The sequence below is a fragment of the Rhipicephalus microplus genome, unplaced genomic scaffold (assembly GCF_043290135.1).
Source record: "Rhipicephalus microplus isolate Deutch F79 unplaced genomic scaffold, USDA_Rmic scaffold_168, whole genome shotgun sequence".
Taxonomy (NCBI): Eukaryota; Metazoa; Arthropoda; class Arachnida; order Ixodida; family Ixodidae; genus Rhipicephalus; species Rhipicephalus microplus.
Window position 1 is genome coordinate 94,856 of NW_027464739.1, and position 26,738 is coordinate 121,593.

Below are 26,738 nucleotides of genomic sequence, written 5' to 3' on the forward strand. Positions count from 1 at the left end.
GCTCTCGCTCGCGCCGACGGCAAGGAGAGGATGATAAGAAGGATCCGAGGGGGAGAGCCACAAGCAGAGAGGCGCGGCAGCGGCGAACCGGGCCGGACGCCAGGAGCAGTGACAGTGACGCCCCCCCGAGGGCGAAGACGCAGAAGCTAGCCCAGAGCACCGCCGGCAAAGGGGAACCGCCCCCTAAAGCCAGCGAGGCGTTTTGATTACCTCGCAACAGATGGCAGCGCAGGCGTAAAGCCAGCGAGGCGTTTTGTTTACCTAGCCACAGATGGCAGCACAGGCGAGCGCGCCGTTTGCTGTTCCCCCCTCGCTGAGCGCTCCACCTCCCGCACACTGATGCCCCCCCCCCCCCCCCCCCCCCCCCCCCGCTCGCCCTCTAGTTCCCTCGAATGACTGACCAACTCCGCTTCGCTACCTGGAATGTGCGCGGACTCCGCGACAAAACGAAGCAAACCGCGGTCATTTCGTTTGCCCGCTCCCAAGATATTGACCTGCTGTTCGTCCAGGAGGCGAATTTCCGTTCCCCCCTCGACGTCGCGCACTTCCGTAGCCTGTGCCAGGTCGAAGCTTTTTTTTCCTTGACGAGGGCTAAGTCCTGCGGGGTCGGGGTCGTCTTTGTCTCCGGGAGGTTTAGACAAAAGGCTCATTGCGCGTTCGGGGCCGATGGCCGCACGTTGATAGTCGATATTTTCATCGATGGGCAGAAAGTCCGGTTCGTCAACGTGTACGCGCCTGTCACGAGATCGGAGACCAATCCCTTCTTCAGGGAGCTTGGAGAGTTCCTGCTAGCCCCCCTCCCGCATGTGGTCCTGGGAGACTTCAACTGTGTGGTAGACGCTACGAGGGATATCCGGGGACCGGGTCGCGGTGGCTCAGCCTACCACGCAAAAGAACTCATCAGGGTGCTCCGCTGCCTGCGACTTTCCGACGCATGGGTCGTCCTCCACGACGACGATTTCGGCCCCACCCGAGTGTCAAAGGCCACCGCTAGCCGGCTCGACCGTGCCTACTTACCAGAGTTCCTACTGCCCTCCCTAGCAGCGTGTGAGGTGCTCCCGCTACCATCTGCTTTGACTCGTCTCTCTGACCACGCGCCACTGTTAACCACAGTCCGTGCAAAGCCTGGCCCCAAATCGAATGATATGTCGTGGCGCCTGGATTCGGCACTACTGAAGGATCCAGTGTCCGTTCCACAGATCCAGGCACGCATAGAGGCCTCGATCAGAGCGACCTCCCGCATAACACCGACTACCTGGGACGACCTCAAGGCGGCATGGAAGGCTCTTCTCCAAGAAGAAGGTAGTGAAAGAAGAAAGCGCATGACGTCCGAGATGAATGAGATACTGCGCAGAATGCGTATCATTCAGAGTGCGGACATCCTCACCACCTGTACACGAGATTACCTCTCCTCCCTTAAGGTGCAGTACGAAAGACTACTTCGGGCGGCTAACGGCGAAAGATGTGCGACTCGGGCCGCCTCCGATGAACAGTCAGAGGCCGCCCCGCGCGAAGTACGCGGAAACGGCTCGGTACGCATAGTGGAAGTCATGCGCCCCGACGGTACGCTCACGAAGGACCCGACCGAGATCGAGGCGACTTTCTTGCAGCACTTTGAGTCAGCGTTCCGCGAGCCGGACCCCACGACGACCCTCTCGGTGCCAGCGTGCCTGTCGGAGTTGTACAAATCCCTAAAGTGCCTGGAAGAAGATCAGGGCTCGACCATGTGTGGCGCAGCCACGTTAGAGGAGTTGAGGGCCGCGATCGAGCAAATGCCACCGAACTCGGCCCCCGGCGCGGACGGCCTCACCGCGGGCTTCTATGCCACTTTTTTTGAGACCCTGAAGGAACCGCTCCTGGCAGTCGTCAACACGGTCCTTGAAGGACACGCGAAACCTGCCTCTTTTGGCATGGGGCGCGTAGTCCTTATTCTGAAAGAGGGTGCACCGCGGAACACGCCGTCGTCGTGGCGTCCAATCACGCTGCTCAACGTCGACTATAAGATCGTCGCTTCAATTCTAAACAGTCGGCTTAAGTCCTTTTTGCCAGACATCATTGGTCCGCATCAGGCCTGCGCAGTCCCGGGCAGGTCAATGTTTGCCAATCTGACTGTCACAAGAGACGTCTTTCAATACGCATCTGAGAAAAGAGTCACGGGAGCCTTTCTTTCCCTCGATCAAGCAAAAGCTTTCGACAGAGTTAGGCACACTTACCTGTTCGAAACGCTTCGAGAGTTCGGCCTCCCGCCAGGTTTTGTACAAGTGATCGAGCTCCTGTACTCTGATCTCAGATGCCACGTAGTGGTAAATGGCTCCACGACAGCTACCTTCCAATACACAAGAGGGATAAGGCAGGGGTGCCCACTCGGCCCGACCCTCTTTGTACTCTCGATAGAGCCGCTACTCTCGTCTCTTGCCAGCGATGCGCACATCCGAGGCCTCCCCCTCACAGGATCAGCGGACTTGAAAGTGCTCGCGTACGCCGACGACATCTCCCTTTTTGTCAGGGACCCTAGTAGCCTCGACCGTTTTCGCCAGGTCTTTGCATCCTACGCCCTCGCATCAGGAGCGCAGTTGAACGAGGGAAAGTGCAAGGCACTCCTATTCGGCCATTTCCCGGCGCACGCGATCGGCAACTACGAGGCGGTGAGCACAGTGAAGGTCCTTGGTATATACTTTTCCTGTGAAGGAGTTGCGGCCTCGACGTGGTCCCGAGTCCTCGAAAGGGCTGAACAAGTGTCAGAGCGCGCAGACCTGCGAGGCCTGACGCTTAGAGAGAAAGCCGTAGCGGTCAAGACAAGCATTTGCGCCCTAGCCTCGCATGCGAGCCGAGTGGCGGTGATGCCCGCAAGAGCAGTAAGCCAGCTGTCTAAGCTCATAAACGCATACATGTGGGACGGGAAACCGCCACCGGTGAAACAAAACATGCTGCAACTGGCAACGTCTGAAGGGGGTCTCGGTCTCCCGCATGTTCTGACCGTAAGTAGGGTCCTGGCCCTGAAAACCGCCCGCATGCTCGTGCGCGCGAGCGATTACTTGGGTCGCAACTTACTACTGTACTGGAGCGGAGTGAGGCATGACTGGTTGGATGCAGGCCGTCACACCGGACCCTTTGCGGAGGAGCCTGCGCCCTTCTATAAAACGGCATCTGCGACGTGGCGCATGTTGCAAAAAGAAGTGCCTGACGGCGACGTGGACGAGGACCCGCCAGCGCGCATCGTCGAAGCTATCACGCTGGAACAGTTGAGCGACTCGGACCGGAAACGCGCTGAGCGCGCGAGGCGCGAACTGAACTCGCTTCGCTGCGGCACCCCCCGTGATGCACACGACTTTCTGGTGAAAAAGGCCTGGGCTGTGCTCCCCACCAGAGAACGCCTCAACAAATTTGGAATTGTCCCAGATGCACGCTGCCCTAACTGCCGCGCAGTGGAAACGCAGGATCACGCGCTTTTTCAGTGTATCTCGGTGAAACCCGTGTGGCGGATGGTAGCCCATTCCTTTGGTATCCGGCCCCCTCCTTACCACAAGCGCAACAAGGGTGCCTTTGCCCAACTGGTGCTTGTTTACACATTGCTGGCTATCTGGCAAAGGCGCTCATTAGCAGAGGCGCGCAGGAAGCCTGTGCGAGCCGCGTTCCCGACCGTCTCGCGCATAAGGCGGCTGTTATGGGCTCACCTATCGGGCGAACTCGAGGCCAGCGGCGAGGAGTGCTTCCTCCGACGCTGGCATACCAAATTCTTTTTTGTAAGAGAGGGCAAGCTTCACGCCCCCCTGATAAGCCATTAACCCCCCCCCCCCTCCTTTTCTTCCTCAATTCTTTGTTACAAGAGCTAAGGGAAAGCAACGCTGTAAATATGTAAATATCTTAGTGTGTTCCATTCATGTATATATGTGGTGTGTGTAGTGCTTATTCAGGCGTACAGAAGCATGTGCGCATAGCAAGTTTGTACATAGTGTATATAGTTCATCAAGCGTTTTGTCTCTTACGTCAATGAATGTGTATTTATTTACGCCCCTTTTGAACTGTATCCGGCCAAAATATGGCTGCGTATTGTGTACGTATAATGATGTGATTGTTTACTCAGTTGGAAGTGAATAAACTTCTCTTTGATGTAGTATCTGTTCTTATCAGCTTAATATCTGATACGGATCCTATTTGGATCCAAGATATTAAACTTATTTTTGTGATGCGGCGGAGTGCTTGAAGCTTGCTTCACCTCCGCCACGGGTTGGCCCGGTATTGCACTACCTCCGGGATCGGCCCACTCACCCCCTGCGGGGTGAGTTCGACAATAAATTCAATGATAGAAGGAGTGTTCGGATTTACCCATGATACCGGGGTAAACGGCGTGGGTGCGTCGAGTGTCCGAGACGGTGCCCCGAATACCGCGCCCCGGCTGACGCGGTATTCGCGTGCAGGGAGTGCGCTAGCTGTGTTTACACTTACGATTGCTCTGGGAAAATAAATGTTTCCGTGTGTATTTCATATATGGAGGGTCTCTTTTATTTTGTTATGTTCACACGTACATACTCAAGTTTCTTATTTTTTTCAACATTCCTACTCATATTAATAAAACTATTGAGGAAATTATCATTACTGTTTCGGAGGAAAGCTAGAAGTGTGTATACGATGTGTATGCATGTGCGATGTGTATGTATGTATGTGTGTAGAAGTGTGTATGTATGTGCCAAGCTATTTCCGCTTTTCGAATTCACCCGTTTCGCAACGAAAAATAAAAAAAGCCTCTAGAAAATGGGGTTTGGTTGGTGTTTCTGTTTACAGTTGCAGTGGCAAGCGAAGGCATTTTTATTTCACATCTTCACGCGGCGTCTGAACCTGAAGACGCGTGCTCTCGCCACGTCTACGCATCTACACTATTCCCCATCACAAATTAAAATCGCAAAGAACGCCACAGGACCCACTCCGCACACACCTGCTGTACGGTGGAGCGGCAAAGCCCCGATGTGCTTTTCCTATGTCCACTGACCTTTGGGGTTTGACGTCCCAAAACCACCATATGATTATGGGAAAATTTCGACCACCTGGGGTTCTTTCACGTGCACCCTAATCTGAGCACAGGGAAATGCAGCCGCCGCGGCCGGGATTCGATCCCACCACCTGCGGGGCAGCAGCCGAGTACCTTACGGCCATCAGACCACCACGGCGGGCATCGCCTTGTTGATCAAACACTTCATTTCTGAACACCATCTCATACCAGCTCATCCACCGTTGGCTCTCGTTAATTACAACGAACATCCTCGCACGCTCACCTCAATGGAATTGCCAGTTGCTGGAAGTTCCAAGAAAATTGCGCACTAGACGTACGGACGCACCACGCACGTACCTGAAGCGACGTGGACCCCAGGACGCGTGAGATCACGCCCCGGGCGCGCTTTGCCTCCGTACCCACTCGTCACTCCTCACAGCTTCACTAAGCCGAGTATGTAGAAGTCGAAGAAGCAGAACAACAAACCAGCCAATCCCCCACAGTGGGTGTGAGCCACAAGTGAAGGTCAACAAAAACAAGCAACACCAGCGAGCGCAGTGACGAAGCTATCGTAATGGGGCGAAATAATCCACGAATATGGCTGCACGTTGACGCACGGTCGCATTTGTGCAACCACCCGTGTCTCCCGAAGACCGTCTGTCGCGAGTCTTCGACGAAAAGCGCAGGCGAGTACTTCTCCACTGATTTCCGCGACCACTTGACGACCGCCTTCGGCCGCCTCATGTCCGTCCGGCACGATCGACGGAGCGCCGCACCAGCGCCTCGTACACGCCACCATAGCACTCCTACCCCTCGGAATCAGCAAAACTCGGACGTTTTCGACCACGACAGACAGAACCTGCCGGCCCGTTGAACGCTTGAACGACATCGCAGCGGCAAGTCGCACACTCACGTTCCGTCACCCTCTGCCACATGATCCTTCATTCACCGGCTTCACAACCCACGCGGTAGACGTTTCGCACGCATTCCCGGGTCTGCCTTTCACGGCAGGACCTTCGTCGACCTCGGTGCGGTGTTCCGCCACGTCGGAACTTGCAAGGCATATGTTGTGCGTGCTGAAGCAGCCAAAGGCACCACCTTTTTGCCGATGATTGTGGGCGTCGTTGCAGAGGCGTTGCTTGGGCAGCCGGCGTAGAAGCCATGTTGGATAGGTGACGTATTCACATTTTGCACAGTCATTTTTTTTTTTTTTCCTTTTAGATTTTGGTGCTCGAGTTGGACATGTACACTATGCATCAGTTTTTAAAACAAGTGCTGTAGCATCCCTCGCGACATGCCTGATAATGTTCGCCGGCAAGCATTTGGTGTGACGTCATGGGCGCATAGAGAGTACGCATGCAAGCAAGCACGCGTGGCTTCGACCTCTGGGAAAAAGAAGGTTTCAGTTTTAACATGTTTGTAAGCGAAACTAGAAACTTCAAGCGGACTGGGGATAAAAGCAATGCCGTGAAGCCAGCGCTGCCGCTGTCGGTGCACAATGCTGGTTGTGCATGGGTGGACGTCGGAATTGCTTTGCTACTGTTTGCCCGGCTTTTGGCCAGAACTAAGTACGAGGTGTGAAAGAATGGATTTTAATTACGTGCTAATGAATTGCATCGCTTCTCGGCCTTTTGGCTAAGATCAAAGTGTAGTATCTGTTCTTATCAGCTTAATATCTGATACGGATCCTATTTGGATCCAAGATATTAAACTTATTTTTGTGATGCGGCGGAGTGCTTGAAGCTTGCTTCACCTCCGCCACGGGTTGGCCCGGTATCGCACTACCTCCGGGATCGGCCCACTCACCCCCTGCGGGGTGAGTTCGACAATAAATTCAATGATAGAAGGAGTGTTCGGATTTACCCATGATACCGGGGTAAACGGCGTGGGTGCGTCGAGTGTCCGAGACGGTGCCCCGAATACCGCGCCCCGGCTGACGCGGTATTCGCGTGCAGGGAGTGCGCTAGCTGTGTTTACACTTACGATTGCTCTGGGAAAATAAATGTTTCCGTGTGTATTTCATATATGGAGGGTCTCTTTTATTTTGTTATGTTCACACGTACATACTCAAGTTTCTTATTTTTTTCAACATTCCTACTCATATTAATAAAACTATTGAGGAAATTATCATTACTGTTTCGGAGGAAAGCTAGAAGTGTGTATACGATGTGTATGCATGTGCGATGTGTATGTATGTATGTGTGTAGAAGTGTGTATGTATGTGCCAAGCTATTTCCGCTTTTCGAATTCACCCGTTTCGCAACGAAAAATAAAAAAAGCCTCTAGAAAATGGGGTTTGGTTGGTGTTTCTGTTTACAGTTGCAGTGGCAAGCGAAGGCATTTTTATTTCACATCTTCACGCGGCGTCTGAACCTGAAGACGCGTGCTCTCGCCACGTCTACGCATCTACACTATTCCCCATCACAAATTAAAATCGCAAAGAACGCCACAGGACCCACTCCGCACACACCTGCTGTACGGTGGAGCGGCAAAGCCCCGATGTGCTTTTCCTATGTCCACTGACCTTTGGGGTTTGACGTCCCAAAACCACCATATGATTATGGGAAAATTTCGACCACCTGGGGTTCTTTCACGTGCACCCTAATCTGAGCACAGGGAAATGCAGCCGCCGCGGCCGGGATTCGATCCCACCACCTGCGGGGCAGCAGCCGAGTACCTTACGGCCATCAGACCACCACGGCGGGCATCGCCTTGTTGATCAAACACTTCATTTCTGAACACCATCTCATACCAGCTCATCCACCGTTGGCTCTCGTTAATTACAACGAACATCCTCGCACGCTCACCTCAATGGAATTGCCAGTTGCTGGAAGTTCCAAGAAAATTGCGCACTAGACGTACGGACGCACCACGCACGTACCTGAAGCGACGTGGACCCCAGGACGCGTGAGATCACGCCCCGGGCGCGCTTTGCCTCCGTACCCACTCGTCACTCCTCACAGCTTCACTAAGCCGAGTATGTAGAAGTCGAAGAAGCAGAACAACAAACCAGCCAATCCCCCACAGTGGGTGTGAGCCACAAGTGAAGGTCAACAAAAACAAGCAACACCAGCGAGCGCAGTGACGAAGCTATCGTAATGGGGCGAAATAATCCACGAATATGGCTGCACGTTGACGCACGGTCGCATTTGTGCAACCACCCGTGTCTCCCGAAGACCGTCTGTCGCGAGTCTTCGACGAAAAGCGCAGGCGAGTACTTCTCCACTGATTTCCGCGACCACTTGACGACCGCCTTCGGCCGCCTCATGTCCGTCCGGCACGATCGACGGAGCGCCGCACCAGCGCCTCGTACACGCCACCATAGCACTCCTACCCCTCGGAATCAGCAAAACTCGGACGTTTTCGACCACGACAGACAGAACCTGCCGGCCCGTTGAACGCTTGAACGACATCGCAGCGGCAAGTCGCACACTCACGTTCCGTCACCCTCTGCCACATGATCCTTCATTCACCGGCTTCACAACCCACGCGGTAGACGTTTCGCACGCATTCCCGGGTCTGCCTTTCACGGCAGGACCTTCGTCGACCTCGGTGCGGTGTTCCGCCACGTCGGAACTTGCAAGGCATATGTTGTGCGTGCTGAAGCAGCCAAAGGCACCACCTTTTTGCCGATGATTGTGGGCGTCGTTGCAGAGGCGTTGCTTGGGCAGCCGGCGTAGAAGCCATGTTGGATAGGTGACGTATTCACATTTTGCACAGTCATTTTTTTTTTTTTTTCCTTTTAGATTTTGGTGCTCGAGTTGGACATGTACACTATGCATCAGTTTTTAAAACAAGTGCTGTAGCATCCCTCGCGACATGCCTGATAATGTTCGCCGGCAAGCATTTGGTGTGACGTCATGGGCGCATAGAGAGTACGCATGCAAGCAAGCACGCGTGGCTTCGACCTCTGGGAAAAAGAAGGTTTCAGTTTTAACATGTTTGTAAGCGAAACTAGAAACTTCAAGCGGACTGGGGATAAAAGCAATGCCGTGAAGCCAGCGCTGCCGCTGTCGGTGCACAATGCTGGTTGTGCATGGGTGGACGTCGGAATTGCTTTGCTACTGTTTGCCCGGCTTTTGGCCAGAACTAAGTACGAGGTGTGAAAGAATGGATTTTAATTACGTGCTAATGAATTGCATCGCTTCTCGGCCTTTTGGCTAAGATCAAAGTGTAGTATCTGTTCTTATCAGCTTAATATCTGATACGGATCCTATTTGGATCCAAGATATTAAACTTATTTTTGTGATGCGGCGGAGTGCTTGAAGCTTGCTTCACCTCCGCCACGGGTTGGCCCGGTATTGCACTACCTCCGGGATCGGCCCACTCACCCCCTGCGGGGTGAGTTCGACAATAAATTCAATGATAGAAGGAGTGTTCGGATTTACCCATGATACCGGGGTAAACGGCGTGGGTGCGTCGAGTGTCCGAGACGGTGCCCCGAATACCGCGCCCCGGCTGACGCGGTATTCGCGTGCAGGGAGTGCGCTAGCTGTGTTTACACTTACGATTGCTCTGGGAAAATAAATGTTTCCGTGTGTATTTCATATATGGAGGGTCTCTTTTATTTTGTTATGTTCACACGTACATACTCAAGTTTCTTATTTTTTTCAACATTCCTACTCATATTAATAAAACTATTGAGGAAATTATCATTACTGTTTCGGAGGAAAGCTAGAAGTGTGTATACGATGTGTATGCATGTGCGATGTGTATGTATGTATGTGTGTAGAAGTGTGTATGTATGTGCCAAGCTATTTCCGCTTTTCGAATTCACCCGTTTCGCAACGAAAAATAAAAAAAGCCTCTAGAAAATGGGGTTTGGTTGGTGTTTCTGTTTACAGTTGCAGTGGCAAGCGAAGGCATTTTTATTTCACATCTTCACGCGGCGTCTGAACCTGAAGACGCGTGCTCTCGCCACGTCTACGCATCTACACTATTCCCCATCACAAATTAAAATCGCAAAGAACGCCACAGGACCCACTCCGCACACACCTGCTGTACGGTGGAGCGGCAAAGCCCCGATGTGCTTTTCCTATGTCCACTGACCTTTGGGGTTTGACGTCCCAAAACCACCATATGATTATGGGAAAATTTCGACCACCTGGGGTTCTTTCACGTGCACCCTAATCTGAGCACAGGGAAATGCAGCCGCCGCGGCCGGGATTCGATCCCACCACCTGCGGGGCAGCAGCCGAGTACCTTACGGCCATCAGACCACCACGGCGGGCATCGCCTTGTTGATCAAACACTTCATTTCTGAACACCATCTCATACCAGCTCATCCACCGTTGGCTCTCGTTAATTACAACGAACATCCTCGCACGCTCACCTCAATGGAATTGCCAGTTGCTGGAAGTTCCAAGAAAATTGCGCACTAGACGTACGGACGCACCACGCACGTACCTGAAGCGACGTGGACCCCAGGACGCGTGAGATCACGCCCCGGGCGCGCTTTGCCTCCGTACCCACTCGTCACTCCTCACAGCTTCACTAAGCCGAGTATGTAGAAGTCGAAGAAGCAGAACAACAAACCAGCCAATCCCCCACAGTGGGTGTGAGCCACAAGTGAAGGTCAACAAAAACAAGCAACACCAGCGAGCGCAGTGACGAAGCTATCGTAATGGGGCGAAATAATCCACGAATATGGCTGCACGTTGACGCACGGTCGCATTTGTGCAACCACCCGTGTCTCCCGAAGACCGTCTGTCGCGAGTCTTCGACGAAAAGCGCAGGCGAGTACTTCTCCACTGATTTCCGCGACCACTTGACGACCGCCTTCGGCCGCCTCATGTCCGTCCGGCACGATCGACGGAGCGCCGCACCAGCGCCTCGTACACGCCACCATAGCACTCCTACCCCTCGGAATCAGCAAAACTCGGACGTTTTCGACCACGACAGACAGAACCTGCCGGCCCGTTGAACGCTTGAACGACATCGCAGCGGCAAGTCGCACACTCACGTTCCGTCACCCTCTGCCACATGATCCTTCATTCACCGGCTTCACAACCCACGCGGTAGACGTTTCGCACGCATTCCCGGGTCTGCCTTTCACGGCAGGACCTTCGTCGACCTCGGTGCGGTGTTCCGCCACGTCGGAACTTGCAAGGCATATGTTGTGCGTGCTGAAGCAGCCAAAGGCACCACCTTTTTGCCGATGATTGTGGGCGTCGTTGCAGAGGCGTTGCTTGGGCAGCCGGCGTAGAAGCCATGTTGGATAGGTGACGTATTCACATTTTGCACAGTCATTTTTTTTTTTTTTCCTTTTAGATTTTGGTGCTCGAGTTGGACATGTACACTATGCATCAGTTTTTAAAACAAGTGCTGTAGCATCCCTCGCGACATGCCTGATAATGTTCGCCGGCAAGCATTTGGTGTGACGTCATGGGCGCATAGAGAGTACGCATGCAAGCAAGCACGCGTGGCTTCGACCTCTGGGAAAAAGAAGGTTTCAGTTTTAACATGTTTGTAAGCGAAACTAGAAACTTCAAGCGGACTGGGGATAAAAGCAATGCCGTGAAGCCAGCGCTGCCGCTGTCGGTGCACAATGCTGGTTGTGCATGGGTGGACGTCGGAATTGCTTTGCTACTGTTTGCCCGGCTTTTGGCCAGAACTAAGTACGAGGTGTGAAAGAATGGATTTTAATTACGTGCTAATGAATTGCATCGCTTCTCGGCCTTTTGGCTAAGATCAAAGTGTAGCGCTTCTCGGCCTTTTGGCTAAGATCAAAGTGTAGTCCTACCTCTCGGGACTACATTTTTGGCCTTTGGGCCGGGGTTGGATGCCCCCCCTTGAGGGGGGACAACCCTTTTCACTCTTTTTTTTCTTTCTCCTCTCGCTTCTCTTTTCCCGCTTCCTTCTTACGCTTGCGGTGCATCCAAACCGGGCTCCCTCGGGAGCTGACTGGGCAGTTGCACCGCAACTTATACGTTCTTCCCCTGTCCTGAGGTTAGGGCGTGGGTCTGAACCCACCCCTGACCGCCTGGCCTCTCCAGCAGGACTGTCTGGGGTCTTTGGACCCGCGAAGGTGTTATGCCTGCGGGATCCACTTGCGGCCTCTCTTCGGGGTGCGGCAGCAGGGGAGTGACGCTCCGCGGTGGGCAAAAGGCTCACCCCGCTATCACCGCTGTATTGAGCTATAAGCTCTGGGGTCGCTTGCTTAGCTGGCGGGTGGTCGCCCAAGGCGGCCTTCCCGACTAAGCCCAGGGTTCCCCGGCCCTGGGTGGACGTGCAGCCCAGCCCCTGCTCTGCCGGCCTGCTCCAATGCAGCTCCACCATGGCTCTAAGCCATGGCGACTGGCCAAGCCCTTTGGTGAGAAAGGGTGGACGCTGGGGCAGCCGGTAGGGCGCCGCACCCTTGGTCAGGCCCGGTGGTCCCGGAGGTCCGGGCGGCCTTTGATCGGGCCAGCAAGGCCGAGACTTCTACTTCCTCTCTTGTGTGCTACCTCTTTTGACAACCTCACTCTGTTCTTATCAGCTTAATATCTGATACGGATCCTATTTGGATCCAAGATATTAAACTTATTTTTGTGATGCGGCGGAGTGCTTGAAGCTTGCTTCACCTCCGCCACGGGTTGGCCCGGTATTGCACTACCTCCGGGATCGGCCCACTCACCCCCTGCGGGGTGAGTTCGACAATAAATTCAATGATAGAAGGAGTGTTCGGATTTACCCATGATACCGGGGTAAACGGCGTGGGTGCGTCGAGTGTCCGAGACGGTGCCCCGAATACCGCGCCCCGGCTGACGCGGTATTCGCGTGCAGGGAGTGCGCTAGCTGTGTTTACACTTACGATTGCTCTGGGAAAATAAATGTTTCCGTGTGTATTTCATATATGGAGGGTCTCTTTTATTTTGTTATGTTCACACGTACATACTCAAGTTTCTTATTTTTTTCAACATTCCTACTCATATTAATAAAACTATTGAGGAAATTATCATTACTGTTTCGGAGGAAAGCTAGAAGTGTGTATACGATGTGTATGCATGTGCGATGTGTATGTATGTATGTGTGTAGAAGTGTGTATGTATGTGCCAAGCTATTTCCGCTTTTCGAATTCACCCGTTTCGCAACGAAAAATAAAAAAAGCCTCTAGAAAATGGGGTTTGGTTGGTGTTTCTGTTTACAGTTGCAGTGGCAAGCGAAGGCATTTTTATTTCACATCTTCACGCGGCGTCTGAACCTGAAGACGCGTGCTCTCGCCACGTCTACGCATCTACACTATTCCCCATCACAAATTAAAATCGCAAAGAACGCCACAGGACCCACTCCGCACACACCTGCTGTACGGTGGAGCGGCAAAGCCCCGATGTGCTTTTCCTATGTCCACTGACCTTTGGGGTTTGACGTCCCAAAACCACCATATGATTATGGGAAAATTTCGACCACCTGGGGTTCTTTCACGTGCACCCTAATCTGAGCACAGGGAAATGCAGCCGCCGCGGCCGGGATTCGATCCCACCACCTGCGGGGCAGCAGCCGAGTACCTTACGGCCATCAGACCACCACGGCGGGCATCGCCTTGTTGATCAAACACTTCATTTCTGAACACCATCTCATACCAGCTCATCCACCGTTGGCTCTCGTTAATTACAACGAACATCCTCGCACGCTCACCTCAATGGAATTGCCAGTTGCTGGAAGTTCCAAGAAAATTGCGCACTAGACGTACGGACGCACCACGCACGTACCTGAAGCGACGTGGACCCCAGGACGCGTGAGATCACGCCCCGGGCGCGCTTTGCCTCCGTACCCACTCGTCACTCCTCACAGCTTCACTAAGCCGAGTATGTAGAAGTCGAAGAAGCAGAACAACAAACCAGCCAATCCCCCACAGTGGGTGTGAGCCACAAGTGAAGGTCAACAAAAACAAGCAACACCAGCGAGCGCAGTGACGAAGCTATCGTAATGGGGCGAAATAATCCACGAATATGGCTGCACGTTGACGCACGGTCGCATTTGTGCAACCACCCGTGTCTCCCGAAGACCGTCTGTCGCGAGTCTTCGACGAAAAGCGCAGGCGAGTACTTCTCCACTGATTTCCGCGACCACTTGACGACCGCCTTCGGCCGCCTCATGTCCGTCCGGCACGATCGACGGAGCGCCGCACCAGCGCCTCGTACACGCCACCATAGCACTCCTACCCCTCGGAATCAGCAAAACTCGGACGTTTTCGACCACGACAGACAGAACCTGCCGGCCCGTTGAACGCTTGAACGACATCGCAGCGGCAAGTCGCACACTCACGTTCCGTCACCCTCTGCCACATGATCCTTCATTCACCGGCTTCACAACCCACGCGGTAGACGTTTCGCACGCATTCCCGGGTCTGCCTTTCACGGCAGGACCTTCGTCGACCTCGGTGCGGTGTTCCGCCACGTCGGAACTTGCAAGGCATATGTTGTGCGTGCTGAAGCAGCCAAAGGCACCACCTTTTTGCCGATGATTGTGGGCGTCGTTGCAGAGGCGTTGCTTGGGCAGCCGGCGTAGAAGCCATGTTGGATAGGTGACGTATTCACATTTTGCACAGTCATTTTTTTTTTTTTCCTTTTAGATTTTGGTGCTCGAGTTGGACATGTACACTATGCATCAGTTTTTAAAACAAGTGCTGTAGCATCCCTCGCGACATGCCTGATAATGTTCGCCGGCAAGCATTTGGTGTGACGTCATGGGCGCATAGAGAGTACGCATGCAAGCAAGCACGCGTGGCTTCGACCTCTGGGAAAAAGAAGGTTTCAGTTTTAACATGTTTGTAAGCGAAACTAGAAACTTCAAGCGGACTGGGGATAAAAGCAATGCCGTGAAGCCAGCGCTGCCGCTGTCGGTGCACAATGCTGGTTGTGCATGGGTGGACGTCGGAATTGCTTTGCTACTGTTTGCCCGGCTTTTGGCCAGAACTAAGTACGAGGTGTGAAAGAATGGATTTTAATTACGTGCTAATGAATTGCATCGCTTCTCGGCCTTTTGGCTAAGATCAAAGTGTCGAAGCAGTCGTCGTCGGCATGCTTGGCTCCTGGGACCCGGCAAATGACAGAGTTTTTAAAAAACTCTGCAGCCGGAGATATCTCCGGTTACTTAAGAAGCTTGCAGTGAGCGAGACCATTGCAGCTTCTCGGGAAGTGTACTGCGCACACGTGGCCATAAAGTGACTGTCACTCGCTGGGCCACGTGCTGACAAAGTCACCCTCCCAAAGACATCGCAAAAATAAGAGGTGATACTACACGACACACGCCCCTTTCACTTTTTCTCCCCTGCTATTTCCTATTTTCACCTTCTCTATACACAGTTCACGATACACCACCTTCTTCCTTTCTGGTTGAAGGAACAAAAAATGAGAACAAGTTTTTCCTTTTCGGTCAGAAATGTTCCTAACATTTTTGAAAACCTCTGTTCTTATCAGCTTAATATCTGATACGGATCCTATTTGGATCCAAGATATTAAACTTATTTTTGTGATGCGGCGGAGTGCTTGAAGCTTGCTTCACCTCCGCCACGGGTTGGCCCGGTATTGCACTACCTCCGGGATCGGCCCACTCACCCCCTGCGGGGTGAGTTCGACAATAAATTCAATGATAGAAGGAGTGTTCGGATTTACCCATGATACCGGGGTAAACGGCGTGGGTGCGTCGAGTGTCCGAGACGGTGCCCCGAATACCGCGCCCCGGCTGACGCGGTATTCGCGTGCAGGGAGTGCGCTAGCTGTGTTTACACTTACGATTGCTCTGGGAAAATAAATGTTTCCGTGTGTATTTCATATATGGAGGGTCTCTTTTATTTTGTTATGTTCACACGTACATACTCAAGTTTCTTATTTTTTTCAACATTCCTACTCATATTAATAAAACTATTGAGGAAATTATCATTACTGTTTCGGAGGAAAGCTAGAAGTGTGTATACGATGTGTATGCATGTGCGATGTGTATGTATGTATGTGTGTAGAAGTGTGTATGTATGTGCCAAGCTATTTCCGCTTTTCGAATTCACCCGTTTCGCAACGAAAAATAAAAAAAGCCTCTAGAAAATGGGGTTTGGTTGGTGTTTCTGTTTACAGTTGCAGTGGCAAGCGAAGGCATTTTTATTTCACATCTTCACGCGGCGTCTGAACCTGAAGACGCGTGCTCTCGCCACGTCTACGCATCTACACTATTCCCCATCACAAATTAAAATCGCAAAGAACGCCACAGGACCCACTCCGCACACACCTGCTGTACGGTGGAGCGGCAAAGCCCCGATGTGCTTTTCCTATGTCCACTGACCTTTGGGGTTTGACGTCCCAAAACCACCATATGATTATGGGAAAATTTCGACCACCTGGGGTTCTTTCACGTGCACCCTAATCTGAGCACAGGGAAATGCAGCCGCCGCGGCCGGGATTCGATCCCACCACCTGCGGGGCAGCAGCCGAGTACCTTACGGCCATCAGACCACCACGGCGGGCATCGCCTTGTTGATCAAACACTTCATTTCTGAACACCATCTCATACCAGCTCATCCACCGTTGGCTCTCGTTAATTACAACGAACATCCTCGCACGCTCACCTCAATGGAATTGCCAGTTGCTGGAAGTTCCAAGAAAATTGCGCACTAGACGTACGGACGCACCACGCACGTACCTGAAGCGACGTGGACCCCAGGACGCGTGAGATCACGCCCCGGGCGCGCTTTGCCTCCGTACCCACTCGTCACTCCTCACAGCTTCACTAAGCCGAGTATGTAGAAGTCGAAGAAGCAGAACAACAAACCAGCCAATCCCCCACAGTGGGTGTGAGCCACAAGTGAAGGTCAACAAAAACAAGCAACACCAGCGAGCGCAGTGACGAAGCTATCGTAATGGGGCGAAATAATCCACGAATATGGCTGCACGTTGACGCACGGTCGCATTTGTGCAACCACCCGTGTCTCCCGAAGACCGTCTGTCGCGAGTCTTCGACGAAAAGCGCAGGCGAGTACTTCTCCACTGATTTCCGCGACCACTTGACGACCGCCTTCGGCCGCCTCATGTCCGTCCGGCACGATCGACGGAGCGCCGCACCAGCGCCTCGTACACGCCACCATAGCACTCCTACCCCTCGGAATCAGCAAAACTCGGACGTTTTCGACCACGACAGACAGAACCTGCCGGCCCGTTGAACGCTTGAACGACATCGCAGCGGCAAGTCGCACACTCACGTTCCGTCACCCTCTGCCACATGATCCTTCATTCACCGGCTTCACAACCCACGCGGTAGACGTTTCGCACGCATTCCCGGGTCTGCCTTTCACGGCAGGACCTTCGTCGACCTCGGTGCGGTGTTCCGCCACGTCGGAACTTGCAAGGCATATGTTGTGCGTGCTGAAGCAGCCAAAGGCACCACCTTTTTGCCGATGATTGTGGGCGTCGTTGCAGAGGCGTTGCTTGGGCAGCCGGCGTAGAAGCCATGTTGGATAGGTGACGTATTCACATTTTGCACAGTCATTTTTTTTTTTTTTTCCTTTTAGATTTTGGTGCTCGAGTTGGACATGTACACTATGCATCAGTTTTTAAAACAAGTGCTGTAGCATCCCTCGCGACATGCCTGATAATGTTCGCCGGCAAGCATTTGGTGTGACGTCATGGGCGCATAGAGAGTACGCATGCAAGCAAGCACGCGTGGCTTCGACCTCTGGGAAAAAGAAGGTTTCAGTTTTAACATGTTTGTAAGCGAAACTAGAAACTTCAAGCGGACTGGGGATAAAAGCAATGCCGTGAAGCCAGCGCTGCCGCTGTCGGTGCACAATGCTGGTTGTGCATGGGTGGACGTCGGAATTGCTTTGCTACTGTTTGCCCGGCTTTTGGCCAGAACTAAGTACGAGGTGTGAAAGAATGGATTTTAATTACGTGCTAATGAATTGCATCGCTTCTCGGCCTTTTGGCTAAGATCAAGGGTCGTGTAAGCAGTTGCCTCGCGCGAGTCACTACGTCGGACCCGGGGTCACGTCACGCTGACGTCATCCCCGGGGTTCAAGCCTCCAAGAATAGCCTGCGTGGCGTTGCCGTCTCCGACGTGCGACCGCTGCCCCTGGGTTTCGGGCCTTCCCGCCCGGTGCCCGCCTGTTCCATGCCGGAAGGAGCAAGGTCCCCGGTCCACGCCCGCCGTCCCGGAGCCCCCCTGCTGCCTACCGGCCGCCTCCTGATCCTGCGCGGCGCCCGCCTCGGCTGAGCCGCTACTACCAGTGTGCAGCGCGCCTGCACGACACAAGTTTCCACCAGTCACGCCCCCTTCCACCGGCGACAACGCCCTCAGAATGGCGGCCACATCCGATTTACCTGTGAGAGAAAACTGTTTCCTGTTTACGGCGCCGGATGGCGACGTTTCTCTTGATGACTTGATCGATGCAGTCGAAGTAGTTGCAGGCGATGATAGTGTGTTCGTGTTGCAGCATATGGGCGGTGCCAAGTTTCTCGTATGCACCCGTAACGCCAGTCAGGCAACTAAGTTAATGGTGGCTGAGGGTTTCCGGGTGAATGGCATAAGCGTACCGGTTGAGGCCGTAGGGCCGCCGGTCACGTATGTAAACGCCTACCGGTACCCAGCCTATATGCCCGACGAGATACTTGGCAACGCCCTGGCGCAGTATGGTAAGGTGCGGGGCATTTCGTTTGCTACTGTGGCCTCCCGTCAAAATAAGTTAAACGGCGTCAGGGTCGTTAAAATCGAAATGAGCAAACCGGTGCCCAACTTTGCGACCATTGCGGGGCACCGTGTCATGTTCGAATACCGAGGCATGAGGCGGGTGTGCGCACGATGCAGCGAGGTGGGCCATATGGCGACCGCGTGCTCCGCACCTTACTGCAAACGATGTGGAATTTTCGGGCACGACACTGAGGGCTGCTCAGCCGAATGCAAGCGTTGTGGGGGGCAACACGGGACGAGAGATTGTTTTAGGAGGCGCACCTACGCGTCCGCCGCACGCGGTTTCCCCTCAGTGACAAACCTTGAGCCGAACTTAGCGCAGTCGAGCGGCCCCTCAGCACCCAGGCCAGGCGTACTCCACTCGCGCATGCAAGTCTTGACGCCCAGGACCGCGGCTCGCACGCCGCCGACAGCTTCCCCCAGCCGAGACCATGATACGGACAGTAGCTTGCTCGCAAGTGTCCCTGTGACAAATTCACCCGCCAACGAGGAAGAGAGGCCCGAGAGGAATGACGACACCGCCGCCACGTCATCAGAAACAGAGTCGAGTGACCTCGAAACCGTCTCGACACCCTCGGCTCCTTCTACACCGTCCGCCCCCCTGTCGGGCCAGGATGGCTGTCACAGCACTTCAGACACTGCCGCAACAACTGACAGGGATGAGCTTCCCCTCTCCATCTCAAAAGCGCCGGTGAATATGCTCGCCCCAGTGTCCGCTCAGGACTTAGATGACGGCATTAAAGACCCCACACGAGACGACCTGCCCATCGTGAGCCGCGGGTACTACGAGCTTCCGGATGACCGCCACCGCCACGGCGCTCAATCAAACCTGCCGCCCACCTCCCGGCTCCCCCTTGATCACGCGCCGCCCCACTTGAGTCGTAAACCGGACCCGCTTGCGTCACAGCCAGCGCCAGGCCGTGATGAGCGGGCACGCTCTCGCTCGCGCCGACGGCAAGGAGAGGATGATAAGAAGGATCCGAGGGGGAGAGCCACAAGCAGAGAGGCGCGGCAGCGGCGAACCGGGCCGGACGCCAGGAGCAGTGACAGTGACGCCCCCCCGAGGGCGAAGACGCAGAAGCTAGCCCAGAGCACCGCCGGCAAAGGGGAACCGCCCCCTAAAGCCAGCGAGGCGTTTTGATTACCTCGCAACAGATGGCAGCGCAGGCGTAAAGCCAGCGAGGCGTTTTGTTTACCTAGCCACAGATGGCAGCACAGGCGAGCGCGCCGTTTGCTGTTCCCCCCTCGCTGAGCGCTCCACCTCCCGCACACTGATGCCCCCCCCCCCCCCCCCCCCCCCCCCGCTCGCCCTCTAGTTCCCTCGAATGACTGACCAACTCCGCTTCGCTACCTGGAATGTGCGCGGACTCCGCGACAAAACGAAGCAAACCGCGGTCATTTCGTTTGCCCGCTCCCAAGATATTGACCTGCTGTTCGTCCAGGAGGCGAATTTCCGTTCCCCCCTCGACGTCGCGCACTTCCGTAGCCTGTGCCAGGTCGAAGCTTTTTTTTCCTTGACGAGGGCTAAGTCCTGCGGGGTCGGGGTCGTCTTTGTCTCCGGGAGGTTTAGACAAAAGGCTCATTGCGCGTTCGGGGCCGATGGCCGCACGTTGATAGTCGATATTTTCATCGATGGGCAGAAAGTCCGGTTCGTCAACGTGTACGCGCCTGTCACGAGATCGGAGACCAATCCCTTCTTCAGGGAGCTTGGAGAGTTCCTGCTAGCCCCCCTCCCGCATGTGGTCCTGGGAGACTTCAACTGTGTGGTAGACGCTACGAGGGATATCCGGGGACCGGGTCGCGGTGGCTCAGCCTACCACGCAAAAGAACTCATCAGGGTGCTCCGCTGCCTGCGACTTTCCGACGCATGGGTCGTCCTCCACGACGACGATTTCGGCCCCACCCGAGTGTCAAAGGCCACCGCTAGCCGGCTCGACCGTGCCTACTTACCAGAGTTCCTACTGCCCTCCCTAGCAGCGTGTGAGGTGCTCCCGCTACCATCTGCTTTGACTCGTCTCTCTGACCACGCGCCACTGTTAACCACAGTCCGTGCAAAGCCTGGCCCCAAATCGAATGATATGTCGTGGCGCCTGGATTCGGCACTACTGAAGGATCCAGTGTCCGTTCCACAGATCCAGGCACGCATAGAGGCCTCGATCAGAGCGACCTCCCGCATAACACCGACTACCTGGGACGACCTCAAGGCGGCATGGAAGGCTCTTCTCCAAGAAGAAGGTAGTGAAAGAAGAAAGCGCATGACGTCCGAGATGAATGAGATACTGCGCAGAATGCGTATCATTCAGAGTGCGGACATCCTCACCACCTGTACACGAGATTACCTCTCCTCCCTTAAGGTGCAGTACGAAAGACTACTTCGGGCGGCTAACGGCGAAAGATGTGCGACTCGGGCCGCCTCCGATGAACAGTCAGAGGCCGCCCCGCGCGAAGTACGCGGAAACGGCTCGGTACGCATAGTGGAAGTCATGCGCCCCGACGGTACGCTCACGAAGGACCCGACCGAGATCGAGGCGACTTTCTTGCAGCACTTTGAGTCAGCGTTCCGCGAGCCGGACCCCACGACGACCCTCTCGGTGCCAGCGTGCCTGTCGGAGTTGTACAAATCCCTAAAGTGCCTGGAAGAAGATCAGGGCTCGACCATGTGTGGCGCAGCCACGTTAGAGGAGTTGAGGGCCGCGATCGAGCAAATGCCACCGAACTCGGCCCCCGGCGCGGACGGCCTCACCGCGGGCTTCTATGCCACTTTTTTTGAGACCCTGAAGGAACCGCTCCTGGCAGTCGTCAACACGGTCCTTGAAGGACACGCGAAACCTGCCTCTTTTGGCATGGGGCGCGTAGTCCTTATTCTGAAAGAGGGTGCACCGCGGAACACGCCGTCGTCGTGGCGTCCAATCACGCTGCTCAACGTCGATTATAAGATCGTCGCTTCAATTCTAAACAGTCGGCTTAAGTCCTTTTTGCCAGACATCATTGGTCCGCATCAGGCCTGCGCAGTCCCGGGCAGGTCAATGTTTGCCAATCTGACTGTCACAAGAGACGTCTTTCAATACGCATCTGAGAAAAGAGTCACGGGAGCCTTTCTTTCCCTCGATCAAGCAAAAGCTTTCGACAGAGTTAGGCACACTTACCTGTTCGAAACGCTTCGAGAGTTCGGCCTCCCGCCAGGTTTTGTACAAGTGATCGAGCTCCTGTACTCTGATCTCAGATGCCACGTAGTGGTAAATGGCTCCACGACAGCTACCTTCCAATACACAAGAGGGATAAGGCAGGGGTGCCCACTCGGCCCGACCCTCTTTGTACTCTCGATAGAGCCGCTACTCTCGTCTCTTGCCAGCGATGCGCACATCCGAGGCCTCCCCCTCACAGGATCAGCGGACTTGAAAGTGCTCGCGTACGCCGACGACATCTCCCTTTTTGTCAGGGACCCTAGTAGCCTCGACCGTTTTCGCCAGGTCTTTGCATCCTACGCCCTCGCATCAGGAGCGCAGTTGAACGAGGGAAAGTGCAAGGCACTCCTATTCGGCCATTTCCCGGCGCACGCGATCGGCAACTACGAGGCGGTGAGCACAGTGAAGGTCCTTGGTATATACTTTTCCTGTGAAGGAGTTGCGGCCTCGACGTGGTCCCGAGTCCTCGAAAGGGCTGAACAAGTGTCAGAGCGCGCAGACCTGCGAGGCCTGACGCTTAGAGAGAAAGCCGTAGCGGTCAAGACAAGCATTTGCGCCCTAGCCTCGCATGCGAGCCGAGTGGCGGTGATGCCCGCAAGAGCAGTAAGCCAGCTGTCTAAGCTCATAAACGCATACATGTGGGACGGGAAACCGCCACCGGTGAAACAAAACATGCTGCAACTGGCAACGTCTGAAGGGGGTCTCGGTCTCCCGCATGTTCTGACCGTAAGTAGGGTCCTGGCCCTGAAAACCGCCCGCATGCTCGTGCGCGCGAGCGATTACTTGGGTCGCAACTTACTACTGTACTGGAGCGGAGTGAGGCATGACTGGTTGGATGCAGGCCGTCACACCGGACCCTTTGCGGAGGAGCCTGCGCCCTTCTATAAAACGGCATCTGCGACGTGGCGCATGTTGCAAAAAGAAGTGCCTGACGGCGACGTGGACGAGGACCCGCCAGCGCGCATCGTCGAAGCTATCACGCTGGAACAGTTGAGCGACTCGGACCGGAAACGCGCTGAGCGCGCGAGGCGCGAACTGAACTCGCTTCGCTGCGGCACCCCCCGTGATGCACACGACTTTCTGGTGAAAAAGGCCTGGGCTGTGCTCCCCACCAGAGAACGCCTCAACAAATTTGGAATTGTCCCAGATGCACGCTGCCCTAACTGCCGCGCAGTGGAAACGCAGGATCACGCGCTTTTTCAGTGTATCTCGGTGAAACCCGTGTGGCGGATGGTAGCCCATTCCTTTGGTATCCGGCCCCCTCCTTACCACAAGCGCAACAAGGGTGCCTTTGCCCAACTGGTGCTTGTTTACACATTGCTGGCTATCTGGCAAAGGCGCTCATTAGCAGAGGCGCGCAGGAAGCCTGTGCGAGCCGCGTTCCCGACCGTCTCGCGCATAAGGCGGCTGTTATGGGCTCACCTATCGGGCGAACTCGAGGCCAGCGGCGAGGAGTGCTTCCTCCGACGCTGGCATACCAAATTCTTTTTTGTAAGAGAGGGCAAGCTTCACGCCCCCCTGATAAGCCATTAACCCCCCCCCCCCCTCCTTTTCTTCCTCAATTCTTTGTTACAAGAGCTAAGGGAAAGCAACGCTGTAAATATGTAAATATCTTAGTGTGTTCCATTCATGTATATATGTGGTGTGTGTAGTGCTTATTCAGGCGTACAGAAGCATGTGCGCATAGCAAGTTTGTACATAGTGTATATAGTTCATCAAGCGTTTTGTCTCTTACGTCAATGAATGTGTATTTATTTACGCCCCTTTTGAACTGTATCCGGCCAAAATATGGCTGCGTATTGTGTACGTATAATGATGTGATTGTTTACTCAGTTGGAAGTGAATAAACTTCTCTTTGATGTAGTATCTGTTCTTATCAGCTTAATATCTGATACGGATCCTATTTGGATCCAAGATATTAAACTTATTTTTGTGATGCGGCGGAGTGCTTGAAGCTTGCTTCACCTCCGCCACGGGTTGGCCCGGTATTGCACTACCTCCGGGATCGGCCCACTCACCCCCTGCGGGGTGAGTTCGACAATAAATTCAATGATAGAAGGAGTGTTCGGATTTACCCATGATACCGGGGTAAACGGCGTGGGTGCGTCGAGTGTCCGAGACGGTGGCGGCACGCCGCCCCGGCTGACGCGGTATTCGCGTGCAGGGAGTGCGCTAGCTGTGTTTACACTTACGATTGCTCTGGGAAAATAAATGTTTCCGTGTGTATTTCATATATGGAGGGTCTCTTTTATTTTGTTATGTTCACACGTACATACTCAAGTTTCTTATTTTTTTTAACATTCCTACTCATATTAATAAAACTATTGAGGAAATTATCATTACTGTTTCGGAGGAAAGCTAGAAGTGTGTATACGATGTGTATGCATGTGCGATGTGTATGTATGTATGTGTGTAGAAGTGTGTATGTATGTGCCAAGCTATTTCCGCTTTTCGAATTCACCCGTTTCGCAACGAAAAATAAAAAAGCCTCTAGAAAATGGGGTTTGGTTGGTGTTTCTGTTTACAGTTGCAGTGGCAAGCGAAGGCATTTTTATTTCACATCTTCACGCGGCGTCTGAACCTGAAGACGCGTGCTCTCGCCACGTCTACGCATCTACACTATTCCCCATCACAAATTAAAATCGCAAAGAACGCCACAGGACCCACTCCGCACACACCTGCTGTACGGTGGAGCGGCAAAGCCCCGATGTGCTTTTCCTATGTCCACTGACCTTTGGGGTTTGACGTCCCAAAACCACCATATGATTATGGGAAAATTTCGACCACCTGGGGTTCTTTCACGTGCACCCTAATCTGAGCACAGGGAAATGCAGCCGCCGCGGCCGGGATTCGATCCCACCACCTGCGGGTCAGCAGCCGAGTACCTTACGGCCATCAGACCACCACGGCGGGCATCGCCTTGTTGATCAAACACTTCATTTCTGAACACCATCTCATACCAGCTCATCCACCGTTGGCTCTCGTTAATTACAACGAACATCCTCGCACGCTCACCTCAATGGAATTGCCAGTTGCTGGAAGTTCCAAGGAAATTGCGCACTAGACGTACGGACGCACCACGCACGTACCTGAAGCGACGTGGACCCCAGGACGCGTGAGATCACGCCCCGGGCGCGCTTTGCCTCCGTACCCACTCGTCACTCCTCACAGCTTCACTAAGCCGAGTATGTAGAAGTCGAAGAAGCAGAACAACAAACCAGCCAATCCCCCACAGTGGGTGTGAGCCACAAGTGAAGGTCAACAAAAACAAGCAACACCAGCGAGCGCAGTGACGAAGCTATCGTAATGGGGCGAAATAATCCACGAATATGGCTGCACGTTGACGCACGGTCGCATTTGTGCAACCACCCGTGTCTCCCGAAGACCGTCTGTCGCGAGTCTTCGACGAAAAGCGCAGGCGAGTACTTCTCCACTGATTTCCGCGACCACTTGACGACCGCCTTCGGCCGCCTCATGTCCGTCCGGCACGATCGACGGAGCGCCGCACCAGCGCCTCGTACACGCCACCATAGCACTCCTACCCCTCGGAATCAGCAAAACTCGGACGTTTTCGACCACGACAGACAGAACCTGCCGGCCCGTTGAACGCTTGAACGACATCGCAGCGGCAAGTCGCACACTCACGTTCCGTCACCCTCTGCCACATGATCCTTCATTCACCGGCTTCACAACCAACCCACGCGGTAGACGTTTCGCACGCATTCCCGGGTCTGCCTTTCACGGCAGGACCTTCGTCGACCTCGGTGCGGTGTTCCGACACGTCGGAACTTGCAAGGCATATGTTGAGCGTGCTGAAGCAGCCAAAGGCACCACCTTTTCACCTTTTTGCCGATGATTGTGGGCGTCGTTGCAGAGGCGTTGCTTGGGCAGCCGGCGTAGAAGCCATGTTGGATGGGTGACGTATTCACATTTTGCACAATCATTTTTTTTTTTTTTTTCCTTCCAGACTTTGGTGCTCGAGTTGGACATGTACACTATGCATCAGTTTTTAAAACAAGTGCTGTAGCATCTCTCGCGACATGCCTGATAATGTTCGCCGGCAAGCATTTGGTGTGACGTCATGGGCGCATAGAGAGTACGCATGCAAGCAAGCACGCGTGGCTTCGACCTCTGGGAAAAAGAAGGTTTCAGTTTTAACATGTTTGTAAGCGAAACTAGAAACTTCAAGCGGACTGGGGATAAAAGCAATGCCGTGAAGCCAGCGCTGCCGCTGTCGGTGCACAATGCTGGTTGTGCATGGGTGGACGTCGGAATTGCTTTGCTACTGTTTGCCCGGCTTTTGGCCAGAACTAAGTACGAGGTGTGAAAGAATGGATTTTAATTACGTGCTAATGAATTGCATCGCTTCTCGGCCTTTTGGCTAAGATCAAAGTGTAGTATCTGTTCTTATCAGCTTAATATCTGATACGGATCCTATTTGGATCCAAGATATTAAACTTATTTTTGTGATGCGGCGGAGTGCTTGAAGCTTGCTTCACCTCCGCCACGGGTTGGCCCGGTATTGCACTACCTCCGGGATCGGCCCACTCACCCCCTGCGGGGTGAGTTCGACAATAAATTCAATGATAGAAGGAGTGTTCGGATTTACCCATGATACCGGGGTAAACGGCGTGGGTGCGTCGAGTGTCCGAGACGGTGGCGGCACGCCGCCCCGGCTGACGCGGTATTCGCGTGCAGGGAGTGCGCTAGCTGTGTTTACACTTACGATTGCTCTGGGAAAATAAATGTTTCCGTGTGTATTTCATATATGGAGGGTCTCTTTTATTTTGTTATGTTCACACGTACATACTCAAGTTTCTTATTTTTTTTAACATTCCTACTCATATTAATAAAACTATTGAGGAAATTATCATTACTGTTTCGGAGGAAAGCTAGAAGTGTGTATACGATGT

The 26,738-nt window shown here is 53.8% G+C and overlaps 3 non-coding genes and 4 pseudogenes across 3 annotated transcripts; all 7 read left to right on the forward strand.

The window, feature by feature from the left end:
• Positions 1-4,095: 4,095 nt before the first annotated feature.
• LOC142791465 (U2 spliceosomal RNA) lies at positions 4,096-4,270 on the forward strand (annotated as a pseudogene).
• A 2,332-nt stretch (positions 4,271-6,602) lies between these two features.
• Positions 6,603-6,794, forward strand: LOC142791455 (U2 spliceosomal RNA). Its single transcript, XR_012890236.1, has one exon. It is a non-coding gene; the product is annotated as a U2 spliceosomal RNA (small nuclear RNA).
• Positions 6,795-9,127: 2,333 nt separating this feature from the next.
• Positions 9,128-9,319, forward strand: LOC142791480 (U2 spliceosomal RNA). The gene has a single exon (XR_012890246.1). It is a non-coding gene; the product is annotated as a U2 spliceosomal RNA (small nuclear RNA).
• Positions 9,320-12,428: 3,109 nt separating this feature from the next.
• LOC142791485 (U2 spliceosomal RNA) lies at positions 12,429-12,603 on the forward strand (annotated as a pseudogene).
• Positions 12,604-15,347: 2,744 nt separating this feature from the next.
• Positions 15,348-15,526, forward strand: LOC142791479 (U2 spliceosomal RNA; annotated as a pseudogene).
• An 8,143-nt stretch (positions 15,527-23,669) lies between these two features.
• On the forward strand, positions 23,670-23,844 carry LOC142791466 (U2 spliceosomal RNA; annotated as a pseudogene).
• Positions 23,845-26,186: 2,342 nt separating this feature from the next.
• Positions 26,187-26,378, forward strand: LOC142791491 (U2 spliceosomal RNA). The gene has a single exon (XR_012890248.1). It is a non-coding gene; the product is annotated as a U2 spliceosomal RNA (small nuclear RNA).
• The last annotated feature ends 360 nt before the right edge of the window (positions 26,379-26,738 follow it).